The following is a 20,243-nucleotide window of genomic DNA, read 5'->3' as shown; positions in this document are numbered from 1 at the left end:
GTTAGGGGTCCTGCAGTGAGCAAGTCCCATCCAAGTTGATCTAATCAAAGTTGTGAGACTATGTGTAGAAACACCTGCCTTGAGATAAGACAGGTCTCCACAAGGTTGGAACCCTCCTTCTGGCTGCCATCACAGTGCTCATCCTGGTGCACATCAGATTAGATCTGACTGACCCAGTGAGTGACCCATGATGACTTGCAGGGGTGGAGCCAGATGTGAGGTATTTGTGGTTTATGCAGTGCTGAGGCCTCTTCTGTAAGTGGGGGTGGTCATTCTGAGGGTCTCACCTGTGTCTGAAATAGCCTGCTCTTTTCAGCACCATTATAGAGGGTGTGTCACAGGGTTAATGGCATCTATTTCTTAATCATGGCCAGTGGTCAGAAGGGGTCCAGTGGGTCCCTGAGTCTCAGGGGTAAGGCTAGGTCTCTTAAGGAAGGGCCCAAGAGGAGTCACCATCTTGGAAAAAATATGATCCAGAAAACACGAATTTCAGAGCAGGCCTTGAAACTGTGCTTAAGAAACAAACATGTAACTGTTCTTCCTATCTGAGACTACAGTCAAATTATGCAGGTTTCCAAAGCCTGGTGTTTTCCTGGTGTAGTATGATGGAATCATTACAATATAAGATGGAGGTGTCTTCTAATTTGAAGTAGGCTTATGGGGCAGCTTTAGGTTGTTTTCCTGATGGATGTACATGGGTGTTTGCCTGTGTTATGTTTATTGTTCCTACGTATCCTGAAACCTTCAGTACGCTATTGGTAATTGTAAGGCCTTCTCTGAGGTGTTTTGTGGGAAGTTAGAAGGTCAGCTACAGTTGTTTAGCTGACTGGGAGAGCAGTGCAACTTCCTACTTGGGACAAACTGTGGTAACCCTTAAAACCATCTAGGACAGTTTTATGGACAACTGTATACTCATGGGGGAAACTGTGAGCATTAAGTTTGCAATGTCTTAAGATTCTGTGTCCCCACTCAATATTGTAAATGTGGAAAGAAAAGAATCAGAAAGATTGCTGGAAACTAAGATAGAGCGGAGGTAACCATCAACAGGAGCTAAATCCTAGCAATTATGGTGCATGTTCTTGACAAGTGATGGTTCAAAGATCATAAAAAATAAGAAAAGCTATATTTTAGCAGATATAAGATGCACAATAACCTATGATTCTTTCTAGTTTAATGACTACATGTGTTGACACGACTTTAGGTATATAAGTTTTTATCACTTGAACTAATGGTTCCATTAAACATAGAACCTGTTATGAATTCAATAAAATGCTAATAAACGTGTGCTAATTTCCAATCTGAAGTAATTTTTCCCATTTGTTCTCAAGCCTCACAGTGGGTAGCATGATCAAATTGCCTCAAATACACAAATATCAAACAAACTTGAATTCATTTGTTTGAAACTTGTATTTGATTGAAAGGAACAGACAGATACAGAGAAATATTCCATCCTCTGGTTCATTTCTCCAAATATTCACAACAAATGCTAAGTCAGATCAAAGTCACAGAGGAACTCAATCAGTGCATCTCACAAAAGGAGCAGGCATCCAATCACTTGAATGATAATTCAATATTGCTGCATCCCAGAGTGTACAACAGCAGAAATCAGAAGCAGAATCAGGATGTAAACCCAGGCATTCATATATGAGGTGAAGCAACACCAAGCGGTGACTTAACATGCATTCCAAATACCTACTCAATGGCAAGCAACTAGACATACAAACATGAGGCCATCCTATAATAGTAGACTGAGATGTTGCAGAAGATCAGGCAAGATTAGGCAAGGCTGGCATAGATCAGCAGCACTGTCCACCAGATCTCCAGTATCAAAATTCACATCTAAAATATGTTTTTTTTAAATTTCATGGCACCAAAGTGCTGCCATTTCAAGCAATTAGGGTTGCCACCATTATAAAATAAAAGCTGCTGAATGTTTGTTCTAATTGGATACATATAGTGCATTGAAGGAAAGTATTTTGAATACCTGTAGTGATCAAACACACATTAGCATTTTAGTCTGAAATATGGAATACACACTGAAATAATGTTAATAACTTGGAGAATTGATTTTCAAATTTGATTTTGTAAAAGCATATAATACCATATCCATGTCATGATTCACCTTTCCATTCTTAGCATCATGCTGCATATCTTGATTAATACCTTTTTTTCTTACAAAAAGAGCTTTATTATATGTTTTTATTCTGCTCTCCAACAACTACATTTCATGATTTCACTTTTTCTCATCCTGGAAGAATATTTACCAACATCTATTTGCAAGAATTTAATTTTTTAAGTTTTAAATTTTATTTCAAAAAATAGTCATGACAAACAGCTAAAACAGTTTTACACCTCAAATCAAAATTTACTTTGACAAGGATTCCAAGGTGGCAGAATAGAGAAAGGGCAGACTACTCTAAGCAAGAAGAAAATAATAAAAAAGGGGAGAATGTGCCTTGTTAGGGGTGATTTGGAGGGAAAACTGCAGTGGAGATTCTGCAGAAGGAGGAGATATTGTGGATCTGTGTGTGGAAGGTGCAGATGTGCAGCAATGATCACAGACATAACACACAACCCCAGAAGCTGAGAGCTGGAGAAAGAATCAGCTTTGGAGAGTGAGGTTAGATCAGACTGCAGCACCCCATGCTACTGGTGATAAAGCCAGAGTGAGAGCCTAGAGGCCTACACTTTGTGTCTGGCCTGGAGCCCTGAGGGGAACAGGATGCACACCCACCCAGGAAAAAAAGGGAGCATTATTCTTTCTATTCATCTCTACTTCCTCCCCACAACAGTGCCTGGCAACCAGGTGAAAGAGGGTGGGTGTCATTTTGTACAAAAGTACATATCAGCTACAGCAGCTCGTCTGTACTTGCCCAGCAACTGGCAAGGACAGATGTCATTTTGCCAGCTCCCAGCAATGGGTGCAGATACAGTGACATTCTGACATCAGTACTGGATGCAGAATCTCTTGCATGTGCCCAGCAACTGGTGGGCAGAAGTCATCATTTTGAAACAAGTAAGGCTGTGTCCAGCATGCATTGTGCATGTTTGGGATCCAGTATTTTACTGGAGGGAAAAATACATGTTCTCAATAGACTTTGAGTCTGTTGGGATGATTGACAGGGGGCTAGGCTCCCATGTACAAGTGCAAGGTGCCCCTAGCCTCTCAGCACATCACTGGCTCTGAAGCTCAAATTGCCTAGGCAGAATATTCACATGCAGTTGGCTCTGGGAACATCTCTACCTCTCCATGAATAGGACCAGGCTAGTGGGGCAGAGTGGATCCTCTGCACAACATGACTGTGCCTGCCCCATGGGCTGACACTGTGTGAACTCTGTGACTGAGTGGGTGCAAGGTGTTTCTGGGTTTCTGGGCAATCATTGTTTACAGATCCACACATTCTGAGCTCCCTGATTGGGGTGGGATATCCCAGAGGATCCATGCTCATCCTGAGGACTGCACAGATCCTTTGTGCAGCTCATGAATCAGCATGGTGGAAGGATGCATCCACTGAGGCCTAATACTCAGGCACTGATCACCTTAGAAGAGGGGGAGGTGTGTGATGATGCCAGCATAGGTGATCATCCACTCCCCATTGCTGACAATAAGGAAAACATACCACATCCAACATGGGTGTCACCCTGGATACTCACCCCACTCTGGAGCACAGACTAGAGCCCTCAGGCCACAGCCAGCTCAAGCATCTGGGTATTCACTAATATAGCAGAAGCCACACAGGCATAGCAGAAAAATAAAAGCCATCAGAGGAAAGATCCAACAAGTGTCTCCACAAATGCCTAAAAATAAACTCAGAAATTCAAGAAACAAGAATAAGGAAGACAACACGAGTTCCCCAAAGGAATACAAAAACATTCCAATATTAGACTTTGAAGATGAAGAGATTTATAAAATGTCTGAAATGGAACTCAAAAAATTAATTAAAGGATTATTCAGAAGCAATAAGAAAAAAAGTTCAAAAATTAAAGAAATCCATGAATGACATGAATGAAGACTTCTCCCATCAAATTGAGATTTTTGAGAGAACCAGAAGGAATTCCAGGCTCCTAGCTTTGTCCTGGTCCATTCCCGGCTGTTGCAGGCATTTTGAAAGTGAACCAATAGGTGGGAGCACTCTCTTTTCTCTTTCGTTTGTCTCCCAATTCCCTTGCTGGCTTCCTTTCTTCCTTCCTCTCTCCTGCTCTAACAAATTAATAAAAATATTTTTAAAAATTAATAAAGGCAAACCATGTTAGGGCTAAATAGGCCAGGATATTGTCAGGGTTGAGGATGTTGTCCCAATACCAGGTGGAGATTAAACACCCTTGTCAATAAGGCCTTGCTCTGCCATGCATGCAAAGCTCTATAGATGTGTATAGTATTTTCATACTTACATAAAAGACAGGCACATTTAACTTAAAAGCATATATAGCAGGTTGTACTTGTACCTTTAAAGGTAAAAAAATCACAAATTCTATTTAATTCTCTCCACAACCTAATGGGTTGTTGTGCATCACTTAGGGGTACCTGCATGCACTTTTTGTTAATATTTTATTTTTTGAAAGGCAGAGTCACAAAGGGAGATACAGGGAGAAAGAGTTTCCATCAGTTGGTTCACTCCCCAAATAGCAGCAACAGCCTCATCTGGGGTAATCCAAAACCAGAGGTCAGGATCTTATTTTGGGTCTCCCACATGAGTGCAGGGGCATAAGCACTTGGGCCTTCTTCTACTGCTTTCCCAGGCCATAACAGAGATTTGCATAGGAAGAGGAGCAAGACAGAAGCTGGTGCCCATATGGTATGGCAGCGCCATAGGCAGAGGCAAAGACTACCCCCCTCTGCTCTGGCTCCCCCATGCATGTACTTTTGAGATTTTGTATTTTCTAACTTCACTGAACTCATTTATTGCTTCACTACATTTTTGGATTATGCCATCAAAATTTTGTATGGATCTTTTTATTTTTAGAGATATCTTAAGTTCCTATTAAAATTAAGAGGAAGGCATAGAGATTTTCCAAGAATCATTCTAAAACAGGAATCTCTGCATGTCCCAACAAAACATGTCCCATGGGAGAATATTAAAGACTAAAACTGAAGACACAAACAACAGGTTCACCTCACTGATAATGGTCTCCAAACTCTGGGCCTCTCCTGTCTCGTAGGACTCTGTACAGCTTTCTACACAATAAACTCACTTTGGCTTTGCACTCTTGAACTTAGCTCTTTATTTCTATACTGAGATATAAAATCATCATGCAAAAAATCAATACCTTTGTATTCACAGAAAATGCCATGGCTAAGTAAGGACTTGTAAGGTCAGTACCATTCACAATAGCAACAAAATATTTAAGTACCTTGGAATAAATTTAACCAAGGATGTCAAAAATCTTTGCAATGAAAATTGCAACATATTAAAGCAAGAAATCAAAGAATACACAAAAAAATCTTCTATTTTCATGGATAGGAATAATTAATTTAATCAAAGTACTCATACTATGCATATCAATTTACATATTCAAAATGATGCAAATAATAAGAAACAATGCTAAAATTATTAGAGAAGACAAGAGACCCTGAATAGCTACAGCAATTTTACACAAGAAAATCAAAGCTAGTTCCAGCACAATACCAGATTTGAAAACATCCTACAGGGCAGTTACAATCAAACCACCTGGTATGGGCACAAAACTACACATGAAGATGAAGGGAACAGAATAGAAACCCAATAAATAAATCCACACTTCTAAAACCAACTAATATTTGACAAAGGAGCTAACATTAATCCTTGGAGAAAGGACAGTCTCTTCAACAAAGGGTTGTAAGATTATTGTATCTCCAAATGCAGAAGTATGAAACAAAATGGCTATATAACAACTTACACAAAAATCAGCTCAAAATAGATCATGGATCTAAATATACAAACTGATATAATCAGATTACTAGGGGAAAATGGGGAAACTGCAACACACTGGCATAGGCAAAGACTTCTTTGAAAAGACCCCAGAATCACAGGCAATAAAAGCAAAAAATAGAAACATGGGATTACCTCACGCTAAGAATCTTCTGCACCGCAAAGGGAATGCTCAGCAATGTGAAGAAGCAACTGAGAGAATGGAAGAAATTATTTGCAAACTATGCAACTTAAAAGGGATTAATATCCAGAATCTATAAAGAGCTCAAGGAACTCAACAACAAGAAAACAAACAACCCAGTTAAGAAATGAGTAAAGGACTTGATGAGGCATTTTTCAAATGATGAAATCTAAATAACCAATAGACACATGAAAAAATTCTCAAGATAACTATCCATCAAGTAAACGCAAACAACAAGCACAATGAGATTTCACCTCACCCCAATTAGAACAGCTTTCATAAGATATCAAAAAACAATAAATGTTGGTGAGGTTGTGAGGGAAAAGGTTCCCCAATCCATTGTTGCTTGAAATGTAAACTGGTCCAGCAACTGTGAAAGATAGCTCAGGAATCTGGAAATATGTCTACCATATGACCCAGCCATCCTACTTCTTAGAATATACTCAAACAAAGTGAAATCAGCATATGGAAGACTTATTGGTACCTCTATGTTTACTCCAGTTCAATTCACTGTAGCTAAGAAATGAAATCCAGGCAAATGTCCATCGACCAATAGTTAAAAAAATGTGGCATATGCACACTATGGAATACTATTCAGCTATAAAAACATTGAAAGTCTGCTGTTTGCAGCAAAATGGATAAAATTGGAAAACATTATACCTAGTGAAATAAACAAGTTCCAGTAAGAAAAATATTTTTCCTGATTTGTAATAACTAATAGAGTACCGAAATTTAATGTATGAGTGAAATTGACATTTTGTGATTTGATTATTGTTTACAACACAAGTCTCTGCTGTTGAAGAACAGTGTTTTTGTTTTTTTTCTCCTTATTACTTGTTGAATTGTTTTCTTAGTAGAGGGTTAAGTTTATGATTATAAAATAAACTGAAGTATATATCATTGTAAAAATTAAAAGAATAAGTAAGGAATGATGAGGAAAGGTAGTGTGGGTATGATGAGAATACAACTAAATCTACATATATATGAAATACATGAAATTTATTCACATTTAATAAATTTAAAAATTATTTTAAAAAAAACAATGTACAGCGGGTTTTTTAAAAAATTGTTAAAACTGTCATTCCTTAAAATGCCACTTATCTACTAGCAGTGTTGGTTATTTTTTAAGCATTGACTTCCCCCAGATAACTTCCAGTTATGTAAGAGAAGAAGCCACTTGCACCCTTTCTTATCTTGCAGCATCCCTCACTCCATTCCAACACCAATGGTGGTAGTTCAATATATACATTCAATAATATGTTCCACATAAGGTGAATTAAATGTGTTCTTAAAGCTTATTGAGAACTAAGTGCATGCTAGCCTCTTTTCAAGCACTTTAGAAAGATTAACTTCTTTATTTCTCACATAAATCCGAGGAATCACAGCTTTTGTTACTCCCATTTTTCACAGAATAAAACTGGGATTCATTAAATAATCTGGCTAAGGAATAAGAATCTGACAGAGACAGAATGAAATACCAGCTGGTTGAGTACATGTTCCATTTTACCACCCAACATTGGCTCTGAATGGGCCTATTTACTGAGCTCTGTAACTGTGTGGCCAAGTTCTTACAACCTGAATTCTGATTTGCAAGAATTAAAAGTCCTTGTTTCAATTGAATTTTCTGTAATTCACTCTTTCCCTCAAATATAGAGGACAATCAAGCCATCTGCAGGTGAGAGAAATGTGCAGCTCTGGAAATACAGAGATTCAGTTCCTTGGCACCACATTCTCTTGGGCATCAGTGAGGCTGGCAGGAAAGCTGCTCAACCTCAGGGTGGCAAACCATGCGCTGCCAAAAATGCATTTCAGTTCTGCTTCTCATTGTTCAATCTCTTCTGTTCTCCCTCATCTCTCCCCCAGCTCTGACCAATATGAATAAGGAATTGTCATTTCTCTTAAGCAGCGATATTCCACTGATACATGTGAGACCTTCACAGGGATTTAAATCTGAGAATGTATATCATCTTGGAAATCTGGAATGTCCATAATAGGAAATCTAAAATGCATCTGGAAAGGAGGCAGTGTGACTGTCCTCAGCAGCTGCTCTCAACCCTGACTACATATTGGAATCACACAGGACAGATTTTAAAAATACTATGCCTAGTTTCCCACCTCCAGGGACTATGATTAGATTGGTCCCAGGTTTACCCTGGAGATCAATGTGTTTTAAAAGCTGCCTAGATGATTCTAATAGTCACCAAAGCTGAGAATGTTTGGTCTTGGGTATGATTGTTGTAGTGAACCTTCATTCACAGATGCCTTTATTCAAAGGTGAACACAATCGATGTTATGACTCACCAAGTTCAATTTGTATGCATCTCTGCAATCTGGGATGCTTCACACATGCTTTGTTCTAACCCTGGTGTGCCTAGAGGATCTTATCATTCATTTCTGGAAATATTTTTTAAGATTTATTTATATATTTGAAAGGCAGAGTTACAGGGAGGCAGAGGCAGAGAGAGAAAAAGGTCTTCCATCTACTGGTTCACTCTCCAGAGGGCTGCAACAGCAAGAGCTGCCCTTATCTGAATTCAGGAGCTTCTTCTAGGTCTCTCACATGGGTGCAGGGGCCCAAGGACTTGGGCCATCTTCTACTGCTTTCCCAGGCCATAGCAAAGAGCTAGATATGAAGGGGAGTACCTGGGACTTGAACTTGGGCCCATATGGGATGCCAGCACTGCAATTGGTGGCTTTACCCACTATGCCATAGCATCAGCCCCAGGATATACCTTTTAATTTTAACAAAATTAATAAACTATGAATAAAAGTAATTGAGGAAACACAGGGAAAAGTAACAATAGTGTCCATTTTCATGTATTAAAACAATTGTTTAAAGAGAGAAGAGCCTTGTCAAGATCAGAAAAAAATATTGTAAAACTCTTAGGGGTAAGGCCGGTGCCGCAGCTCACTAGGCTAATCCTCCACCTGTGGTGCCGGTACCCAGAGTTCTAATCCTGGTTGGGGCACCGGATTCTGTCCCGGTTGCTCCTCTTCCAGTCCATTTTCTGCTGTAGCCCGGGAAGGCAGGGGAGGATGGCCCAAGTCCTGGGGTCCTGCACCCGTAAGGAAGACCAGGAGGAAGCACCTGGCTCCTGGCTTTGGAACTGTGTATCCCTGGCCATAGCGGCCATTTGGGGGTTGAACCAATGGAAGGAAGACCTTTCTCTCTGTCTCTCTCACCACCTAACACTGCATGTCAAAAAAAAAAAAAAAAAAAACCTCTTAGGGTAAAAACTTGACTAGAGATAAAAATCCACTATACTTTGAAAATCAAATTCCTAAACACAAATATAAATTCCTAAAACCCAATATAAGAAGTATAAAATAGGAAAACTCCAAATTAAAACAAGCAAGTTGAATCTCAATTTGAAGGCCACCAACCAATAAAACAGAGAAGCAAAACTTCAGTTATAGAAACACAAAATATTTCAAACATTTAAGAAATAAAACACCTATATTTCTCAGATGTACCAAAGTATAAATAAGCAAAGCATATTTTCAGATTTCTTTTAGAAAGCCAGCATTACATTTATAATGATGCCAGGTTGACTAGAACTTTCAATATAAATTAAGTATAAACCTCTCTTTCATATACAGATGTATAAATCCTTAGTATTTTTATAATAAATGAAAGCACATATGAAAATATAATGAATAACAAGTCACATATAATAAAAAATACAAGAGGTGGTTAACATTTCTTAACAAGGCATGTAAATTTTCCAGGTAGGTGAAAAATTCAAGGAGAAAATCACATGACAATTTAATGTTCAAAAACATTTAGAAATCAGCATGTAATTTTTAAAAACTGCTTGCAATATAGTAAAAAAGAGCAATGGCTTTCTTATTCAGATCAAAATTTTTTAAAAGGATCCTACAACGAAAACCATGATTAATACAGAATCATTGACAGCTTTTACCCTGGAAGTAAACCTAGACCAGGAAGTCTCCACTAGTGCCAACTTCTTATTGGAGGAGTAGTTGGGGGCGAGGGGGAGAGCAAAAAGAAATAAAATAAGATGTAAAGATCAATTTCCTAACAATAAATTGCCAATATATTGGAGATATTTATTTAGGGAGAATCCATAAAATCTAAAAACAAATAAACTGATAAATGAATTTAATGTTGTGGGAAAGATCAATGTTTTAAAAATCCATTAGCTTACCAAGTGCCAGCAAGAAATAACTAGAAAATATAAAAGATCAATAGGCAGAGTAGAAAACAGAAGAAAAGAAAAAAAATTAAATTATGTTATATCTAAGTGTTATTCAAATCAATATTAAAAAGTAATAGAAACGACCCAACAGAATGAGCAGAAATACAAGGAAAACGAAAGCGCCGAAAGTGGATAAACAGAACTGTAACTCACTGCAACAGGTTACCTCCAACTCCAGGCAGCATCCGCAGGGAGAAGGACGGGGACCCAGGGCGAGGCCAGTGGGTAGCAGGAGCTCGGAGGTGAGAGCCCTCCAGCTGCGGGGAGGCAGAGCCCAGGGGCGGCCATTTCAGACCTGAACCCAGATCTGTCTCTCGCTGTTCCCATCCAGGACAACTTGAAGTTAGGGGTCCTTGCTATGGGGGACGCTGATTGGCTCCGTGCTTTGTGACGTTCCGTGCACTCAAGGCTGGCAAACTGTCCAATCAGGCAAGGTGACGTCCACAGTGCATCAGCACGCGGGGCCTGGACGTCACAATCTCCTCAGAGTTTTGCCTGCAGAGTGAACTCCTGGGAGACAGCTCCGCTGCCAGGAGGCTCCCAAGCGAGGTCGACCTCTGCAGCTCTCCACCTTCACTCACCAGGGACACTGGGCACCTAGGAAGCTGACAACAGCGACATGGTGAGTGTGTGGACCTGGTTGTATCGAGAGGGGAAAACGGAGCCGAAGGCCAGGAGGACACAGGCCTCCGGCATCTGCGGGCTCCATATTGGCGCTGGCACAGGGCTTCCCCTCGGTCCCCTCAGACCCGTGGGTTGGGGGCTTTACCGGCACCCAGGAACCCCGAGGTCCTGCCCCTTCCCTGCTTGGGTGAGACTTCTCAGCCCAGAGTCATAGCAGGCCAGCTGTGTGGCAGTAGCTCCACGTCTCCCCCGATTGTGCAGTGGGGACTGGGTGGTCTCTAGGGAGAATGTGGGCTCTGTGTATGCGGTTCATGCGGGACAGGCGCTGTCGGTTCCTCCTTCCCTCCCCACAGGCACCTGGTTCCCCCGAGTTTTCTCAATATGTGGCCTGCAGGGTATTTTCCAGGGCATTGGCCTCTTTACACAGCTGTTTCTAGGATGTCTCACTCCTTCATATGTTTCCAATATCACAGTAACATAGACTGAGTAAGGTAGAGACAGAAGTTTTATTTGGCTTGGGGTTTTCACCCAGGTTTTAGAGAAGCAGAAAGACCCTGTAATTTGGTATTTGGGCATCGTCTTAGCACTTACACTTTCTCTGTACAGGGTGCCATCTCTATTTGCACTTTCAAAATAGAAATTTTGACCACTCAAATTTATGTGTGTTTTAAAAATGATTTTTCTTGCATGAAAGTCTTCCAAATCCTGTAGATATGTCTAGTTTACCAAGTTATTTTGGATTTATATTTTAATATAGGAGTCTGTTTAGTTTTGCTTGTTTTAATTTTTTCAAGATTGTCAGAGTATGACTGACACAATTTGTGTATCATCAAGGTATGAAAACTGATGTTTTGCTATGTGAGGGACGTTAAAAAGTTATGGACAATTCACATTATCTTTTGATTACATTTTTTCATAAACTTTCTGGAATCCTCTTGTACATATACATTATGAAATGATTAAGACAATCTAACATATCCATCACATTACATCCCTATGTTATTAAAGAATATGTAAGATATTAGCAAGTTGTGAGTATGTGATATCATAACCAACTGTTTACTGTGTTGAATATTAAGGTCTTGAGGTGTTAATTTTGTTAATTTATCTCATAGCTGCAAATGTGTGTTCAGCTAACATTTTCCCATGTCCTTCACTCTCAGCCCATGACAACCACCATTCTATTCTGTGATTAAGTGCGACTTTCTTAGATTACACATATGAGTGATATTGTGTGGCATTTATCTTTCTGTGCCTTATTTCAAATAGCCTAATGTCCACATTCATATTTTTGGATCCACATCCTGACAAAATGGAAGAATTTCCTTATTAAGGTTGTATGCGATTCCTGTGTATGTGTGTTTATCACATTTTCTTTATTCATATGTTGACAGCGGGGTTGTTTCCATATCTTGTTCTTGTAGGTAATGCTGCCAGTAGTGTGGAGATAAAGGTATCTATTTGAGATACTGATTTGATTTCCATTGGATATACACACAGTTGTGAGATTGCTTTGTCATGTTCTTTGTTTAATTTTGATTGAAGACCTACACAATGTTTTCTGTATTGGATGTAACAATTTACTTTCTCAGCAACAATTTTTATATTCCTTTTTTCCACCCTGGGACAATGTTATCTTTTTACTTTTGGATAATTATTTTAACATATATGAGATGATAATCACTGTGGTCTTAACTAGCATTGTAGTCTTCATTAGCTGTTTCTGAGCCCCTTTTAAGTTACCTGTTGGCTACTTGTATATATTCAATGGAAAACTGATCAATCCTTTGTGCAATTTTTATTACAATATTTGCTTTTGAGTTGTTTGTGTTCAAACTCAGGTTGTCCAATGTTTTCTTCATTCCTTGCTTTATCTGTTCTGTTTTTCCTATCATATGCAGAATATTTCTTAGATTTTTTTCAGTCTTTGCTTTTGTCACCTATGCACTTAGTGTCATATCAAACAATCATTGTTGAGACTAATATCAATGAATTTGCTTCCATTTGTAAGGGGTTTTATATTCTCAGACCTTTTATGTAAGCCTTCAATTCATTTTGATTTGACTTTCATGCCTGGGTAATATAAAGATATTATATTTCAGTTTTTGGCATGTAGATGTCCAATTTTCCTCTGCTTCAGATGTGGTCACTAAACACTAAGTGGCAGGATCCAGGCAGAAACTGTCACAGTCCAGTTTTTCCCTAATCTGCCTTGTCTCCCAGACCCACTCTTCTGTGCTCTGCTGCTCTTCCCTGTCTGCCTGAAGAGACCTCAGAAGTGAGCATGCACAGAGAGAGACACATGAAGCAGTGTGCAATGTTGGGGAGAAGCAGAAACTATGTAGTAAAGGGGCAGGGCCCAGAAGGCTCTGTCTCCTTTCTCTGAAAGCCTTGGATATACAGAGGCACTTCAAAAATTCCCTGAGGGATTGACATTTGGCATGTGTTACAACCCTGCTTAGTATGTCCACATCCTATATTGGCATGCCTAGGTTACAGTCACAACTCTCAATTCCAGCTTTATGCTAATATGCACTTTTGGAGGGAGTGATGGCTGAAGTATGTGGGTCCCTGTAACCCACATGAGAGACTCGTATCATCTGGGAAGCAGAGCTGATGGGGTCCTCCATGCAGAGTGGATGAACATAAGGTGTTCCTTTGCTGCAATGTGTGTTGGTGATCTGGAAAATAACACTCCATCATGAACTTTGTATGTCAAACAATGATGCACAACTGAGAAAAGGAGCCCACTGAGGTATTCAGGCATTTTTTTCAATTAGTCTATGAAGCTGCCATCCCCACAGGGAAGGGGCCCAACTGGAATAGTCCCAGTCTGGCCACATGGATGCAGGAGGTTTATTTAAATTTTGAAAATTAATTTTATTCACATTAAAGGCACAGTGATCTCTCATCCACTGTTCTCTCCAGATATTCACAATAGCTGGAATTCAGCCAGGTTGTGATGTGAAAACATCAGGTTTTATGAAGTGAAAATCCCAGAACTCAGTGTGGGTGGCACAGACCCAAGTACCTGAGCTATTATATGCTGCCTCCTAGGATGCACTTTAGTAGGAAGCTGGATTGGAAGTGGAGTGGGACTCAAACCCACACACTCTAATATAGGATGTGGGTCTCGAAAGAGCCATCTTACATGCTGTTCCCCAATGCTCACCCCTCTGTTATTTTAAGAGGAGTCCTACAACAGTCCAAACCAACTCTCCTGGCCCTGATGGTCATAGTCCCTGAAGTTAAGCTGTGCAGACCCTCAACACTCTAGAAAAAACCAAGTACATCCACGCAATGGAGTGTTCACAGCAGCACATTCCTGCTGTGCTTGTCACTCAGAACTATGAAGCTAAAGGTGTGCCGTCAGGTGCTGTTCTGCCTGACACCTCTTCATCCACTTTCCACAAGCTGATACCACATCTGGCCATCCACATCAAAGTGGTCACTATTAGATGCTGTGTTGAAGGGGGATCCCAAGTTGTCTCATTTCAGATAAACTTCATGTGTTGCTTCAGACACTCCTTGGCACTGATGTGGCTCATCCCCCCAGATAGTCTCCATAGCAGGTCCCTTGGCACAGTAGTTCATGCACCCCACAGGCACTTCTGTGGGTGACACTCATCTGTTTGCTGGGCTCATAGCCTAGATAATTGTGACCTGTGGGCACTGAATCAGGTATTACTTCATCAGTGTGGTGAACCAGCCTGCTGGGTCATTGGCGAAAAGGAGGACAAGTCCTTAGTATACCTGCATGGTCAACATATTAAGGCAGGACTCTTCCTTTTACCATGAACCCTGGTATTGTTTCTCCCCACTTCTCATTTACGGTTTCTCATCCTTGGTTGGCATGGACAGTCTGGAATATCTTCTCCACCAAGCCTAATGCTTTGTACAGATGGGGTATGCTGACAAATGGCCTGTGCATTTCCTCAATTACCTCTGCAGCATCAACACTCAAGCAAGGCCATAGTAGAATTTGCCTGAGTTAATCACCACATAATGGAAGCATGTGTTTTGAAATTTGTATTTGTAACTTATTGCAGGTGGAAGCTTAACATTCTGCCTCACAATCATAATTCCAACCAGCCTATTTTTACAGGTTAAACAAATAAATCATTTTCAGACTGCATTGATTTGCAAGAATATGGTAAAATAATTCTAGTGACATTAGGGTTAGATGTTTAATATGTTGGTAAATTTGCCTAGAGAGAGTGCCTGCCTTCTAATTTTGTATTAGGAAGGAAGGCAAGTTAGGGGGTGACAACCATAGCATTATGTAATGAGTAGTAGACAACTTTTCTGTTTGGTTTAACCCTTTGAACAGCCTAACATGGAATAGAAACTGCTCAAATGTTTTTTGAGTGAGTAGAAATATCCAAGGAACCTGGAAGATATGAGATATACCCAAAAACCTATATTTTTTCAGTGATTTACTGAATACCCAGCTTTGGCTTCATGCTGTGGGAGCCAGTGCTGTGTCTAGGAATACTGATAGCAGCAGCAATTTATTGTGCTTCTTGTGAGCCAAGCATTCTGCACACATTTGTTTTTCATTCTCTCTGTTACTCTGTGAGTTGGACATTGTGGGTTTTTTTATCCATAAGGAAACTGAGGCCAAAAGAGGCCAAGCAGCTGGACAACAAACAGTAAGGTGTTCCCTTAACTCCTGTATTCTAAGGCCTGCTTGGCTCATAAAGCATCCTTTCTTGTGGGAAGTAAACATAATTGGGACAATTACAAATTAGCATGCTAGGGAATAATTGTATAGTATGCCTCTCTTTCTACATATTTGTGTGCTACCAGCATTTCATCAAGTGTGGGGTTTTGTCATGATTAAGTCTGTATGCTCTGGAGTTAGATGCATGGATTGGAATCATTCCTGTGTGTGTAAAACTGGACATGTAGCCATGCATTTAAACATTTATTATCACTTCATATAAAGTGTGGATGATAAAGGCACCTGCCTCCTTGTTGTGAGGGATGTGTAACTTGTGTAAAATAATTCAGTGTGTGGTAGGCATTGCATCTCAGCAGGTTAAGCCACAGCTTGGAATGCTCACATCTCATATTGGAGTGCTGCATTGAATGCTAGCAACCACCATTCAGCTAGCTATTGATGTACTTGGGAAAGCGGTAGAGGATGGTCCAAGGGCTTGTGTCCTGCCACACCTCTGGGAGGTTTGGATGGAGTTCCTGGCTCTTGACTTTGGACTGATTCAGTCTTAAAGATGGGCACTTGATGATTGATCCAGTGGTTGGATGCTTTCTCCCTCTATTCTCCCTCATCACACTCTCCCCCTTCTCTACCTCCTTCTTTATCTTTTACTTTGCCTTTTAAATAAATAAAAACAAAATGGTTCAGTGTCTGACAAACTGTGGTTCTCATACAATTCAGTGTCTGACAAACTGTGGTTCTCATACAATGTAAGGTTTACAAAGCCACTGATTTGTATCAGTTTTATTCATCTATCCTACATATCTCAAATGATGATTTAAAATAGGTAAACAGTAAGTGTTTAATGAATAATATATTTTAATATGTAAATATCTAGGTCCAATTACATTAGAAAGATCCTCATTCTATTTTCACATGTAAAGCAAGATAGGGATGGACTGAATATGGGGCAACAGAAACCCAGAGGCAGAGGGGAACCAGAAGGAATGGAGAAGCTTTTGCAAAATGAATTATTGGAAAGTTTGCTGGCTAAATAGCTCATTTACATATTTTCTAACTAGTTTTAGAATGAGTATACTCTCTATGTTTTTCTTGGTAATCACAATATAATGTGACACACGTGTTGTGGCAATAGGACTCTATTCTAATGTTGATCCTACAAAGCTGTTTTACCGTTTCTTAGAATTAACACTGGATTCCACCTCACTTGCAATTTTCATTAGAGAGCTGCTATGGAAAATTTCTATACCTCTCAAGAAAGAGTAATACTGACATGTAAGGCCAGGTACATCACTCAAATCATCCCAATCAGATTTCTCAATGCTTGATATAATCAGAAAACTGTGTTTTCTTAGCTTCTTGGTAAAGTTCACTCATAAACTCAGAAAGAATTTATTGAAAATATGTGTGTCTGTCCATGCCTGTAGTGTAACAAGTGTAGTCTATGAATTCAGTCCTGTACTTTAGAGTTTATAGGATTATTGAATGAAGCAAGTAGCATAATAGATTTCTATTTAAAATGTATGATGGCTTTTGCACTTAAAATATGTTCTAGGTTTTTCATGTCAGTTAATTGACATTAACTGTTATTTTGTATCCTTGGAACTGCATTATGGAATATTTTCCTTTCATATTTCAAAGTAAACACCACAATTCTCAAAGATGGTTTTGTGATTCTGGTCATTGCTTACAACATGTTGCTGTGAAAATAATAGAATGGTTGCAATCTTATGGTTTTATTGAATGTGGATTTGGGAGATTCCAAAATGGAAGAAAGAATAAGTTGAAATTCTACTGATTTTTCTCTTCATTGGAGCACTGCACAGCATAAAACCATTGCCCCTCCAAGCCTTCTTCAACCACACACCTCATTCTACCAAAGTCTTTTTTTTACATATTCTATAATTCCATTTGTATAGAAAAGGCAAATATATATGGAGAGATAGCAGTTTATGACTTACATGGGTCTGCTGGGTAAAATTGGTAAAATTAGAGAAAGACTTCAAAAATGCTTGTAAGAACTTTTGGAGTGATGGGACTTTCCTAAAGCTGGATTGTGGCAATGGTTACCCACCTGTATACATTTACCAAAAGTCATTGAATAGTATTGTTAGAATGTATGATTATTTTATGTATATGATATACACAAATTTTAATTTCAATCTAAAAATTAAAACAAATGTATGCACAGTCTTTTTACCTTTAACAGAAGAAAGAATAATCAATGTTTTAATTCTATCTAGACAAGTAATATAAAATATCAAATCATATTATATAATATATGTAAATAATATCTGACAATAATACTAACACTACTACTAGATATGTGCTGTCTATATGTTAATTTGCTTGATCCAACCTGCCTATGAAGTACAATAATCGTCTTCATTTTACAGAAGAAGGACAGTTATCATGGTTTTATATTTTGCCTAAGGTAACACAAATTGTAGTTGGTAGAGGTACAATTTCATTTTTTTGACAGGCAGTGTTAGACAGTGAGAGAGAGAGACAGAGAGAAAGGTCTTCCTTCCATTGGTTCACTCCCCAAATGGCCACTATTGCCGGTGCTGTGCCGATCCAAAGCCAGGAGCTGGGTGCTTCTTCCTGGTCTCCCATGCAGGTGCAGGGACCCAAGCACTTGGGCCATCCTCCAGTGCCCTCCCAGGCCACAGCAGAGAGCTGGACTGGAAGAGGAGCAACTGGGGCTAGTAGCTGGCACCCCAACCGGACTAGAACCTGGGATGCCAGCACTGCAGGCAGAGGATTAGCCAATTGAGCCACAGTGTCAGCCGGTAGAGGTAGAATTTGAATCCTTTTTTTTTTTTTTTGCCTGTAGATTTCTAAGCATGAAACGCCAATTTATTGTTTTTTTTTTAACTTTTATTTAATGAATATAAATTTCCAAAGTACAGCTTATGGATTACAATGGCTTCCCCCCCATAACATCCCTCCAACCCGCAACCTTCCCCTTATCCACTCCCTCTCCCCTTCCATTCATGTCAAGATTCATTTTCGATTCTCTTTATATAGAGAAGATCAGTTTAGCATACATTAAGTAAAGATTTCAACAGTTTGCTCCCACACAGAAACATAAAGTGAAAAATACTGTTTGAGTACTAGTTAGAGCATTAAATCTCAATGTACAGCACACTAAGGACAAAGATCCTACATGAGGAGTAAGTGCACAGTGACTCCTGTTGTTGACTTAACAAATTGACACTCTTGTTTATGGCATCAGTAATCACCCTAGGCTCTTGTCACGAGCTGCCAAGGCTATGGAAGCCCCCTGGGTTCACTGACTCTCATCATTTTTAGACAAGGCCATGGTCAAAGTGGAAGTTCTCTCCTCCCTTCAGAGAAAGGTACCTCCTTCTTTGATGACCCATTCTTTCCACTGGGATCTCACTCACAGAGATCTTTCATTTAGGTTTTTTTTCCCCAGAGTGTCTTGGCTTTCCATGCCTGAAATACTCTCATGGGCATTTCAGCTGGATCCGCATGCCTTAAGGGCTGATTCTGAGGCCAGAGTGTTGTTTAGGACATTTGCCATTCTATGGGTCTGCTGTGTATCTCACTTCCCATGTTGGATCATTCTCTCCCTTTTTGATTCTATCAGCTAGTATTTGCAGACACTATTCTTGTTTATGTGATCCCTTTGGTTCTTAGTCCTATCATTATGATCAATTGTGAACAGAACTTGATCACTGGGACTAGTGAGATGGCATTGGTACGTGCCACCTCGATGGGATTGAATTGGAATCCCCTGGTATGTTTCTAACTCTACCGTTTGAGGTAAGTCAGCTTGAGCATGTCCCGAATTGCACATCTCTTCCCTCTCTTATTCCCACTCTTATATTTAACAGTGATCACTTTTCAGTTAAGTTTCAGCACTTAAGAAGGATTGTGTATTGATTACAGTATTCAACCAAAAGTATTAAGTAGAACAAACAAAAAAAATACTAAGAGGGATAACATATCAAGTTGCTCTTCAACAGTCAGGGTGAGGGCTGATCAAGTCACCGTTTCTCATAGTGTTCATTTTACTTTAACAGGTTTCCTTTTTGGTGCTCAGTTAGTTGTCACCTATCAAGCAGAACAAGTGGTATTTGTCCCTTTGGGATTGGCTTACTTCACTCAGCATAATGTTTTCCAAATTCCTAACAGGGATCACTTTTCAGTTAAAATTTAAATCCTAACAACCTCTAGAGTCTGGCTGACAATATCTGATAGGATGGTACCATGGATTTCTTCTACCTCAGAGCTTTTGCCCATTCTGTTTCCTTTAGAAGAACACACTTACACCCCTTTCTTCCTGTAATAACTCTTATTCATTTTGAAGTGGAGCATAACTCTTTTCTGTAGTCTTTTTTTACCCTCTTGATACAGGACAGCTTCTTGCATTATTCAGTGCCCTTGCATATGAACTCTACCTTTCAAACCAGCTATCACTTGTGCTCACACCCTCATGTGCTTATTGATATTGACTGCCCATCTGGAAGGCATAACAACAGCAGTGTTACTCCTCACTCATGACCAGCACCATGCCTAGTATCAAATACTTACTGTTTATCTGGCACTATCTGATCTGCACTTGTGTAAAGCAGGAGTTAGTGAATAAGTAAGTTTAA

Source organism: Oryctolagus cuniculus, chromosome 19 (genome assembly GCF_051225735.1).
Source record: "Oryctolagus cuniculus isolate XC-2025 breed Fujian yellow rabbit chromosome 19, ASM5122573v1, whole genome shotgun sequence".
In the NCBI taxonomy this organism is placed as follows: Eukaryota; Metazoa; Chordata; class Mammalia; order Lagomorpha; family Leporidae; genus Oryctolagus; species Oryctolagus cuniculus.
This window is presented reverse-complemented; position numbering follows the sequence as displayed.